Source organism: Panthera onca, chromosome B3 (genome assembly GCF_046562875.1).
Source record: "Panthera onca isolate mPanOnc1 chromosome B3, mPanOnc1 haplotype 2, whole genome shotgun sequence".
Classification (NCBI taxonomy): Eukaryota; Metazoa; Chordata; class Mammalia; order Carnivora; family Felidae; genus Panthera; species Panthera onca.
The window spans coordinates 87034434-87047319 of NC_138344.1; the positions used below are offsets into that span (position 1 = coordinate 87034434).

Here is a 12886-nt window from a genome sequence, read left to right on the forward strand (position 1 = left end):
TCAAAAAAAAAAAAAATCCAGACACTCAAACAGCCTGTATCTTTACTATTTTTACTTATGTACAGAACCAAAATTTCAACTGATCCTTGAGGCTTTAGCACAACACTTCTTATCCTGTCTCTCTAGGAGATGAACTCTGGCACGACTGATATAGCCAGGCACTCGAAACACTGTAAAAACAGCCTCAAGGATGCTATCGCTGCTGTTGTACGTAATTATTTCTTCTGTAATTGCCATTATACTTTCATAGAATTAAAAAAAAATTAACGCTTATTTATTTTTGAGAAACAGAGAGCTAGAGCATGAGTGGGGGAGGGGCAGAGAGAGAGGGAGACACAGAATCTGAAGCAGGTGCCAGGTTCTGAGCTATTAGCACAGAGCTAGAGGCGGGGCTCGAACTCACAGACCGTGAGATCATGACATGAGCCAAAGTCAGATACTCAACTGACTGAGCCACCCAGGCATGCCTATGTTTTCATAGAATTTTAAACAGTATTTATTCTTTTACATTTTCTAGTTTTGCTTATGTTTCATGGTTAGGAAAAGAAATAACTTATATCAGTACCATAAAGTGATCAATAGGTGAATATTCATGACAAAGATACCCACACATACATTCTTATTCATATAAGTCCAAAGGGTTGCTTTCTGTCCATGGACATCACGGAGCAAGCATCATTAAAAGTCTCCCCTTCCCTTTCTGTCATGTCTAAGTCAGAGTCTCCTAAGTCTTTTCTCCTAAGAAAAGCTGCAGAAGCTCTTCATCAGAGGTTTGAGCTTTGAAACAACTAATGAAAGTATGAGAAGCAATTCTGAGCAATGGGGAACGCTTATGGACTGTGTGGTAATGACAGATCCAAACACCAAGTGCTTCGGAGGCTTTGGGTTTGCCACGTATGCTACTGTGGAAGAGGTGGATGCAGCCGTGAATGCAAGGCCACACAAAGTGGGTGGAAGAGTTGTAGAACCAAAGAGGGCTGTCTCAAGAGAAGATTCTCAAAGACCGAGTGCCTTCTTAACTGTCAAAAAGACTTTTGTTGGTGGCATTAAGGAAGACACTGAAGAATATCATCTAAGAGATTATTTTGAACAGTATGGGAAAACTGAAGTGACTGAAATCATGGCTGACTGAGGCAGTGGCAAGAAGAGGGGCTTTGCTTTTGTAGCTTATGATGACCATGTCTCTGTAGATAAGACTGTCATTCAAAAATATCCTACTGTGAATGGCCACAACTGTGACGTAAGGAAAGCCTTATCTAAGCAAGAGATGGCTGGTGCTTCATTCCAGACAAAGAGGTTGAGGTGGTTCTGGAAACTTTGGTGGGGGTCATAGAAGTGGTTTTGGTGGGAATGACAACTTTGGTCATGGAGGAAACTTCAGTAGGAGAGGTGGCTTTGGTGACAGTAAAGGTGGTGGTGAATATGGTAGCAGTGGAGATGGCTATAATGGATTTGGTAATGATGGACGCAGTTTTGGAGGTGGTAGAAACTATAATGATTTTGGCAATTACAACAATCAATCCTCAAATTTTGGACCCATGAAAGGAGGACATTTTGGAGGCAGAAGCTCTGGCCTCTATGGTGGCGGTGGCCAATATTTTGCCAAACCATGAAACCAACACGGCTATGGTGGTTCCAGCAGCAGTACCTATGGCGGTGGCAGAAGGTTTGAATTACTGCCAGGTAACAAATCTTAGCAGGAGAGGAGAGCCAGAGAGATGACAGGGAAGCTATAGATTGCAGCAGATTTGTGAACTCAGCCAAGCACAGTGGTGGCAGGGCCTAGCTGCTACAAAAAAAAGGGGGATGTTTTAGATATTACTTGTGTGTATGGGCAAAAAAACTCAAGGACTGTATTTGTGACTAATTGCATAACAAGTTATTTTAGTTTCTGTTCTGTGGAAAGTGTAAAGCATTCCAACAAAGGGTTTTAATGTAGATTTTTTTTTGCATGCATGCTGTTGGTTGCTAAATGTATAAATGTGTCTTTAAAAAAAAAAGAAGTCCAAATGGTCATTTCTACTTTCTATTTAATTAATAGGAAAAGCAATGAATCTAAGCTCTTAACTTATTCAAGCCACTGTGAGCAACTGCCTACCGAAAAACAGTTTGTAAATTATTTTGTAATGAGCTTTAAGTTGTGTTTGAACTTTTTAGTGAACAGAGAATACATCATCTCCTTTTCCCTAAATAGATAAACATTTCAAGTGACTCAAACTGAAAATGTTTAGGTCATGATGACCTACCTTTTCCTGGACTGATTCAATTAATAGAAAGTTTATATCCTCACAGAAGAGCATCTTCCTGTGTTGCCTCTCCACACATCAAGCTTAGGAGGTTGACATCAACCTAAGATTCTCAAGGTTGAATATAATCCCAAAAGTCATTGGGTCCATCGGTTCTCAAATGGATCCACTTAAGTCGTGGCTCTAGTAGTTCTTTGTGAAACAAGTAAGATAAAGACAAAATAATGCATTTCATGAAGCTGATTTCATTTAATTCAGATTTGTGTCCTTTAATCTCAGAAAATACCCCTTCTACTTTTTTGGTATTAAAATACATTTTTTAATGAAAAGGTAATTAAAATTAAGCGGTTGTCTTTTCTTCTTTTTAATGTTCTTATTGAAAAATATATGACCCCGCATTAGTTTTCTTAGGAAATTCTGTTTCACATCTAAAGTCCAAGATCAGGCAAACAAAGAGCTTGTTTCTGCCCCAGCCTGAGGCTGCTGGTGAACAAGTACCTGTGGGATATGATGGGCAGTGAACAGCTTTGGAGGCAAAAGGAGTAAGATTTGAAGTCTGTGTAACTTTAGAGTAATGACTTAATCTAGTTGAGTAATTTCTTTGCCTGTATCAGTTGAACTAATGTTACCTTTGTCTCACATTGTTGTAAAAATTAGAAAATGAGTGGTTGGCTGGCTGATAGTTCATTGCAAATGCCACCTTTCAAACAGGACTTGCTTTCTCTACCCTATCTAATGTATACCCTCTTTGTATCTCCTCACCCAGCCATTCTCTGTCCCACACATCAGGCTACTTATCATTCTCTGGATTCACTTTCTTTTCCCAACCAGAATATAAGATTCGTAAGAGAAGGGACTGAGTCTGTCCCATCCCATTGCATTCCCAGAATTTAAAACATATGGCCAAAACATGGTAGCACTCAATAAATATTCATTGAATATTGGATGAATAGAAAGTGTCTGACACAAAAAAAGACTCAATAAATGTTAGTTCCCTAACTTTGGATTGAGGGGAAAAAAATCCACCTCCCTAATATGTTACATTGTTCTTCATCCCCTGTCAGAACCCATCCAAACACAAAAGGTATATCTCTTTCCAAACATATATTCCCAAGTGGGAAATAATTCTTTAGGTAATTGTTATTTGATAAGGTCATCTTTATTGGAACTGGCTACAATAAGAATGATTGTATGATAGTAACTTCATCATATGTTGGATGCATATTTAATTTAGTGAATAAAGAGAATGCCTAATCTTTGGGATTCACACAGATTGCCAGGGAAATGTCATTTAAAGCATTCCATTTTAAGAGCATGTATAATATCTGGTAATTGCTTGTATTAATTTGCATTTAAAATCAGTATTGAAAAGTCTCACCAGGCAGCCATCTTCAGCTAAATTGTCTTGTTCTGATAAACGCTATCATTAAAGAGTAAAATGTTTAACTTAACACAAACATGCTAAATACTAATATTAAAAGGAGAAGGAAGGAAGGAAGGAAGGAGGGAGGGAGGGAAGGAAGGAATGATGGAAGGATGGGCAGAAAGGAGAGGAAACAGGTTGCCATTAAGTAAAAACAAAACCATAAATAAGAAAATTAAAGGCTCTCTACATCTCAGCAACCAAGACCTCAGGGAAGGTCCTATATACCTGAGATGCCAGAAATGGACTTTCCTGAGGAGGCTGAGGGTCCAGCCCAACAGAAATGGGTTTTTGGCCATGATGCAAATACACACGTCTGGAACAAGGAAACAAGAAGCTAAGTGAGATAATCCCTGACTTAATCTTGGTTGTCATCCATCACTCACTGTTAGTACTAAGTTAGTACCTATATTTCAGAGTTTGTCAGTCATTAGAACACAACTTGCCAAAGCTCCAAATCTTTTCCTTTGGCAAGAAGATTGTCCTATGCAGCTGTGGGAAGTGGTGGCAAAATGGGCCAAGTAGCAATGGTGGAAACACAGCCAAGACATGGTGTGCTGATGCCTGTTTAATGCAGTGCTAGATACTGTAAAAGATATCTAGACTTCCAGTTCAGGATCCAATGTCTTGAAAGCTTGTAAATAATCAGTTTCATCCTTAGGAAAAGCTAATATTAAACTTGCTGAAAATCAGTGACTTTTCTTCAAAACATCAAAGAATGAAGATTGTAGGACAAACCACCATGCCAAAACCTGGAGAGCAAGAACTGAGATTTGCTCTTCTGGAGCAGAAGACAATGGGGCCAAAAATTGGTAGAAACATTTAAATGGAAATTTTGATGAATTTCTGGAGGCTGAGTATGGACTAGCCTGACAACAAGAACATCTTGAGGCCTGCAGGTCTCAAAGGACCGTCACACATTCATGGACTTCACCTCCAGGAACACCACCAGGTTTCCATGGTAAAGGGCCAAGAAAGATCACCTCATGGCTATGGCAAGGGGAAGACAAGAGTAACCATTGTGAAATATGCCCAGAGTGTTCTCCATAACCAAGGCCTACTCTCCAGAGCCTTATCACACACAGAGGTAGGGCATTTCTCCCACTGCAGTCTCCTCTAACCTTCCTCTCATTTAAAGGAGAGGGAAAGGAAGCTAAGAAACACATGTTAAGGTCTCAGCCCAGAGACACAAGGCCACTGAACGACTAGGATTTAATCATAAGATTGTAGAAAGCTTCCTCTTTTCCATACCTTACCATCATACCAATACTATAATAACAGTGGATTCAGGAAAAAACTGCAAGACTGAGACTCTGCTTAAGAATGCATTCTTAAGGAACCCTGGGTAGCTCAGTCAGGTGAGCATCTGACTCTTGATTTTGGCTCGAGTCATGGTCTTGTGGTTTGTGGGATTGAGCCCCATGTCAGGCTGTTGGTCTCTGTGCTGACAGTGTGGAGTCTGCTTGGGATTCTCTCTCTCCCTCTCTGTCTCTGCCCCTCCCCTGCACATGCATGCGCTCTTTCCCTCTCAAAATAAATAAATAAACTTAAAAAACAAAGAAGGAATTCTTAAGGAAACTCAAAGACAACAGAGTTAACAACACAAAGGCGAGAGAAATGGAAGCTTTTGCTACTGACAGCTTTAGCAAACATGAAGCACAGTCCAACTACTAGCCAAATTAACATAAAACCTCACACGAAAGGCCTATTTACCTTAGTTCAATATATCATGACCAGCTCTCAATAACAAAAAATAAATTACAAGGTATATTAAAGGTGAGAGAGAACACAGTCTGAACAGGCAAAGTAAGCATCAGAATCATACTCTGGTATGACACAGATGTTAGTTTTATCAGGCCTGGTCTGGAATTTCAAATAACTATGATTAATATGCTAAGGGCTCTAATGGAAAAGGTAGGCAAGAACAGGTGAGTAATATAAGCAGAGAGATGGAAATTCTAGGAAATAATCAAAAAGAAATGCTAGAAATCAAAACCACTGTAATTGAAATAAAGAATGCTTTCATTGGGCTCATTAGTAGACTCGATGTAGCTGAGGAAAGAATCAGCGAACTTAAGGATGGGTCAATGGAAACTTTTAAAACTGAGATATAAAAAGAAAAAAGAATGAAAAAGGGGGAGAGAAATATCATCCAAGGACGGTGGGATAATTTCAAAAGGTAAAATATACAAATAATTGAAATGCCAGAAGAAAAAAAAAAAAAGAAAAAAGAGAAGGAGAAATACTTGAAGTAATAATGGCTGAGAATTCCATAATTAATGATACCAAACCACAGATCCAGGAAGCTCAGAGACCATCAAGCAGGATAAATATTCAACTACATATTTATATATGCATTTATATGTATGTTATATGCATAACATATTCAACTACAAAAATTAAAGACACATAAAAAGTCTTGAAAAACGCTGGGGTGAGAGGGAAAAAAATCACCCTTACTTACAGAAGAACAAGAATAAGAATTACAGTGGGCTTCTTGTTGGAAACCATGCAAGCAAAGAGAAAGAGTGGCACAACATTAATGTTAAAAGAGGAAGCCATCAGCCTAGAACTTTACATCCAGTGAAATTATCCTTCAAAAGTAAAGGAGAAATAAAGACAGATACCGAGAAGAATGAGCATCTGCTCCTGTTATTGCAGTGGCTTTTAGCTCCACTCACCTTCAAAAGGGAACAATGAAGGAGTTGGAAGCTGATCATCTTTACTGGAAACATCAAGCAGAGGAAGTAACAGAGATCAAGACTACCATTAGGAAAGATAGTCCCTAAGACAAAAAGGTCAAAATAAGAGAATTGTTGGTAGGGGTGGAGAGTTAATGCAGTGACGGAAACCAAGTGTGCTACACTAAGTATGCAATTTACAACTGGTTCCTTCTATTGCTAGACCTCATTTTCTGCTTAAAAGTGAGAATACTTTCCAAACACCATTTGGACTTAACTCCATCCTTTAAAGAATATTAAATCTATGATATCCAGACAAATACATGAATAACAACAAAACATCATTGTAGTAGAAACTAAAATGCTAAATGGTGAGCTATAAGTAATAATCTTTCAATCAAGTCATTCAAGAAATATTTATTAAGTTTCTACTTTGTCAGGGAATTTTCATTTAAATAGTAGAAACTAAAACACAACAAATAAATAAATAAGAGAGATATAAACAACACACAAAACCTAAAACCAGCAGAAGGAGGGAAATAATAAAGATTATAGCAAAAATAAATGATATAGAAATTAAGAAAGCAATAGAACAGATCAGTGAAACCAGGAGCTGGTTCTTTTTAAAAAATCAAATTTGAGGGACACCTGGGTGGCTCGGTCAGTTGAGCGTCTGACTTTGGCTCAGATTATGATCTCACAGTTCATGAGTTCAAGCCCCACATCAGGCTCTGTGCTGACAGTGCAGAGCTTGCTTTGGATCCTCTGTACCCCTTCTCTTCCCCCTCCCAGGCTCATCCTCTGTCTGTCTGTCTCTCTCTCTCTCTCAAAAATAAATTTAAAAAACATTAAAAAAATGATAAAATAAAATTTGATAAACCTCTAGCCAGATTCATCAAGAAAAAGAGAAATAACTAAAATAAATAAAATCACAAATGAGAGAGAGGAAATAACAAACACCACAGAAATACAAACAGTTATAAGAGAATATTATGGAAAACTATATGCCAACAAACAGGACAACCTAGATGAAATGGGTAATTTCCTAGAAACATATAAATTTTAAAAAGTGAAACAGAAAGAAACAGAAAATTTGAACAGACCAATAACCAGCAAAGAAATTAAAACAGTAGTTAAAAAAAAATCCCAACAAACAAAAGTCCAGGATGAAAGGACTTCACAGGATAATTCTACTAAATATTTAAAGAGTTAATACCTATTTTTCTCAAACTATTCCAAAAAAATAGAAGGGGAAGGAAAGCTTCCAAATTCATTCTAAGAGGCCACAATTACCCTGATACCAAAACCAGATAAAGACACCACTGAAAAGGAGAACTACAGGCCAATATCTCTGATGAACATAGATGCAAAAATCTTCCACAAAATACTAGCAAACTGGATCCAACAATACATTTAAAAAAGTATTCACCATGATCAAGTGGGATTTATTTCTGGCAAAGAGATTCAATAATTGCAAATCAATCAACATGATACATCACATCAATAAGAGAAAAGATAAGAACCATATGACCATTTCAATAGATGCAGAAAAAGCATTTGACCAAGTACAACATCCATTCATGTTAAAAACAAACAAACAAAAACCTTCAATAAAGAGGATTTGGAGGGAACATACCTCAACATAATAAAGGCAATATACAAAAAACCCACAGCTAACATCATACTAAATGTTGAAAAACTAAATGTTTTGCTACTAAGGTCAGCAACAACACAAAGATGTCCGCCCTCACCACTTTCCTCAACATATTCCTGGAAGTCCTAACCATAGCAGTTAGACAGCCAAAAGAAATAAAAAGCATCCAAATTGGTAAGGAAGAAGTAAAACTTTCAGTTTGCAGATGATATGATGTTATATAAAGAAAACCCAAAGACTCCACCAGAAAACTGCTAGAACTGATGTACTAATTCAGTAAAGTCTCAAGATAAAAGATCAGTATACAGAAATCTCTTGCATTTCTATACACCAATAATGAAGCAGCAAAAAGGCAAATTAAGAAAGCAATCACTTTTATAATTGCACCAAAAATAATAATATACCTAGGAGTAAGCCTACCTAAAGAGGCAAAAGACCTATACTCTGTAAACTATAAAATACTGATGAAAAATAATTGAATATGACACAAAGAAATGGTAAAACATTCCATGCTCAAGGATTGGAAGAACAAATATTGTTAAAATGTCTAAGCTATCCAAAGCAATCTACACTCCCCATCAAAACACCAACAGTAGTTCGCCTGGGTGGCTCAGTCGGTTGAGCCTCCAACTCTTGATTTTTGCTCAGGTCATGATCCTGCAGTTCATGGGTTTGTTCCCTGCATAAGGCTCTGTGCTGATGGTATGGAGCCTTCTTGGGATTCTCTCTCTCTCTCTCTCTCTCTCTCTCTCTCTCTCTCTCTTTCTCAAAAATAAATAAATAAATATTAAAAAAAAAAACCCACCAACAACATTTTTCACAGAACAGAACTAAAACAAATAATTCTAAAATTTGTATGGAACCACAAAAGACCCCAAATAGCCAAAGTAACCTTGAAAAAGAAAAGCAAAGCTGGAGTCATCACAATTCTAGACTTCAAGTTATATTACAAAGCTGTAGTCATCAAAACAGTGTAGTACTATATTAAAAAAAAAAGTATAGTACTGGCACAAAAATAGGCACACAGATCAATGGAACGGAATAGAAAACCCAGAAATAAACCCACAACTGTATAGCCAGTTGATCTTCGACAAAGCAGGAAAGAATATCCAATGGGAAAAAGACAGTCTCTTCAACAAATGGTGTTGTGAAAACTGTACAGCAACATGTAAATGAATGAAACTGGACCCTTTCCTACACCATACACAAAAATAAATTCAAAACTGGGGAAAGACCTAAATGTGAGACCTGAAAACCTAAAAATCTTAGAAGAGAACACAGGCATCAACTTATCTGACTTCAGCCAAAGCACTTTTTTTTCAGATAGTTCTCCTGAGGCAAGGAAACAAAAGCAAAAATAAACTATTGGGTCTACAACAAAATAAAAAGCTTCTGCACAACAAAGGAAACAATCAACAAAAGTAAAAGGCAGCTTACTGAATGGGAGAAGATATTTGCAAATGACATGTTGGATAAAAGGTTAATATCCAAAATATATAAAGAACTTGCACAACTCAACACCAAAAATAAATAAATAAATAATCCAATTAAAAATGGGCAAAAGACACGAACAGACATTTCTCCAAAGAAGACATACAGATGGCCAACAGACATATGAAAAAATCCCTAGTCATCGGGGAAATGCAACTCAAAACCACAGTGAGATATCACCTCACCCCTATCAGAATGGCTAAAATCAAAAGCACAAGAAACAACAGGTGTTGGTGAGGCTGTGGAGAAAAAAGGAACCCTATGCACTGTTGGTGGAAATGCAAATTGGTGCAGCCACGGTGGAAAACTGTATGGAGGTTCTTCAAAAAGCTAAAAATAAAACTACCATTCAGCAATTGCACTACTGGGTATTTACCCAAAGAATGCAAAAATACTAATGGAAAAGGATACATGCACCTCTATGTTTATAGGAGAATTATCTATAATAGACGAGATACTGTAGCCCAAGTGTCCATCGATTGATTGATGAATGGATAAAGAAGATGTGATACACACACACACACACACACACACACACACACACACACAATGGAATATCATTCAGCCATAAAAAAGAAAAAAAATCTTGCCACTTTCAATGACATGGATGGAGCTAGCGAGTATTATGCTAAGCAAGACAAGTCACAGAAAGACATATACCATATGATTTCAATTATATGTGGAATTTAAGAAACAAAACAAGCAAAGGGGAAAAAAGAATGACAGAAACCAAGAAATGGACTCTTAATTGTAAAGAACAAACTGATGGTTACCAGAGGGCAGGTGGGTAAAGGGATGGGTTAAATAGGTGATGGGGATTAAGAAGTGCACCTGTCATGATAAGCACCAGGTGATATATAGAATTGTTGAATCACTATGTTGTATACCTGAAACTAATATTACACTGTATGTTAAGTAACTAGAATTTTTAAAAAAGAGATATTTACTGGCACAAGTTATGCAGAGAATTAAAATTAGATGATGTGATTGATAAGAGACAATAGATGACAAATGGATAAATAGATATGTAGCTGATAATGATGTACAGACACTATATAAGTTGAAACTTAAGTAACAAGAAGAAACTAGCTATGAAAAGATTGGGGATTATGTTTCAAACACAGGGAACAATTTAATTAGCGAGATGTGAAGTAGGAAATTGGATATGTAAGCCTGGATTTCAGGGCAAAGGCCACAACTGGAAATACAGATTTGTGAGGCATATGGATGGTATTTAAAGCCAAAAGACTGGTCGTGCAGAGTAATTATATAGAGTACAGGATTGAGGTCTTGCATACTCTAAGTTTTCAAGGTTAAGCAGCATAAATACCTGCAAAGACATCTGTGAAAGCATAGTAAATGAGGTAGGAGGAAACCCCATTTTAATTCTACTCAACAGAAACCTAAAGAAAATGTTTCAAGAAGAACTGAATCATTGTCACTGAAACATGAAGGAAAATGAGAACACAGAAATGACTTTTGATACTGACAACATGGTGGTTAAGATGGACCTTGACTAGGGTGGTCCTTGTAGCATAATGAGGACTAAAAGCCTGAATGGAGTCAGGTATGGAAAGAAGTGAAGTGAGGCTGCACAGATGGTACCTCAAGAAGTTTTGCTATGAGATAGAGTAGAGGGATGGGCAGTGTGGAGTAGAAAGAAAAATCTATTCAAGTTTAGAAAGCCTCATGGTCAAGACAGTGCTTGAGCCAAACCAGTTGAGGACTGTTTGAGAAAAGACAGAAGACCTATTCGAATACAGCCAGCCTCCCTCTGTCTCCTCCCTGCAGCTTCGGGCTGGAGCTTCCTTCTTCTGAGGGGGTAGTGTGGTCCTACTTATGGGAGAAGTTGTGAGCCATCATATTTGTTTCTTAATTTACATTGTGGAGAGGGCACTTTTCCTCCTAAACATTAGGATATCTAAGCAAATGTAATGTAAAATTTGTGGTAACAACTGAAGTTTCATTACTAACATCAATAAATGATTTCAATATCTGGCTTCAATTCCCATTTGGGGAAATTGGGGGAAATATGGCATCCCATCAGCAGTAGCAGAAGAATCTAAAGAAAGACCCATTTGCCTTTCTGGAAAAGCTTCCCCCAACCTCTTTCAGCCAAAGAAACATCACAGACTCTCCATATAATTCTCTGCCTAAACAGGAAAATAGCAGGTAGTAATGGGTTAGTGTCTGCCATGCCCCAAATTCTTAAACTCAGGAAAAAGATCTCTTCGGCCTCTACAAGCTGTGTCTCTCATAAAATCAGTATTAGTCAGGGTTCTCCAGAGAAGAAAAAAAACCAATAGGATGTATAGGTATATAAATGGATAGGTGGATAGGTTAGATAAATGATAGATTAGATAGATAGATAGATAGATAGATAGATAGATAGATAGATAGATGATAGATAGATGATAGATAGATAGATAGATAGATAGATAGAGATAGAGATTTATTTTAAGAAACTGGGTCACAGGATTGTGGAGGATGACAAGTTCAAAATCTGCAGAGTGGGCCTAACCCAGGGAAGAGTCAATAATACACTTGAAGCCCAAAGGCAGTCTGCTGGCAGAATTCCCTCTTTCTTCAGAGAGGTCAGTTGTGCTTCTATTGCGGTCTTCAACTGATTACATAAGTCACACTCACATTACTCAAAGCCTAGTGATTTCAATATTAAATGAAAATATGCTTTCACCCAAAAAATGCTTTTTTTTTTTCACCCAAAAAATGCTTTCATTGATACCTGAAACTAACGAACATTGTGTGCCCACTATACGCAAAAAAAAAAAAAAAAAAAAAAAACTTTAATACTTTCACTGAACCACCTAGAAACTGTTTGACTATTTAGTTACCAAGGCCTAACCAAGCTGACACATAAAATTACTACCACAAGTCCACCCCTTGTCAACTTGGCACCCAAACAGATCTTAAATCATACTTAATCTCCAAATAAAGATAATAGCAGGGTCACATTTCCACCTGTCATGATACAACTATCCTGCATACACCAGAAACACACTAACATTTTCACCCAGAAGAGGATGCAAAATCCTCGGGTGAAGTGCTCATTCTGCCAGCAGATTTCAGTTCTCAGAACAGTGCCCAGAGAGGATCCCCAATAAAAAGACTAGCAATGAACACATGGTCTCCCAAGAATGTCAATTTTATGGCTGCTATTTTAATTACTTGTCCTTTAATTACTTGTTTTCTGGGGCAATTGGTTTGCCACACAAAACTGTTTCTTTTAGCTGGTGAATTTTCTAACTTAGATTTTATTTCTGACTTTGATATAAATACTATGTAAAAGAATAAAAACAAAACTCATGAATTAGATTCAGAATTCATCTTGCATTTTCTTCCTTTTTCCATGTGATATTTTATCCCTTAGGGA

General features: G+C 37.3%; 1 pseudogene; it reads left to right on the forward strand.

Moving 5' to 3' along the window:
- The first annotated feature begins 705 nt into the window (after positions 1–705).
- On the forward strand, positions 706–1697 carry LOC132668445 (heterogeneous nuclear ribonucleoprotein A1-like; annotated as a pseudogene).
- Positions 1698–12886: the final 11189 nt, after the last annotated feature.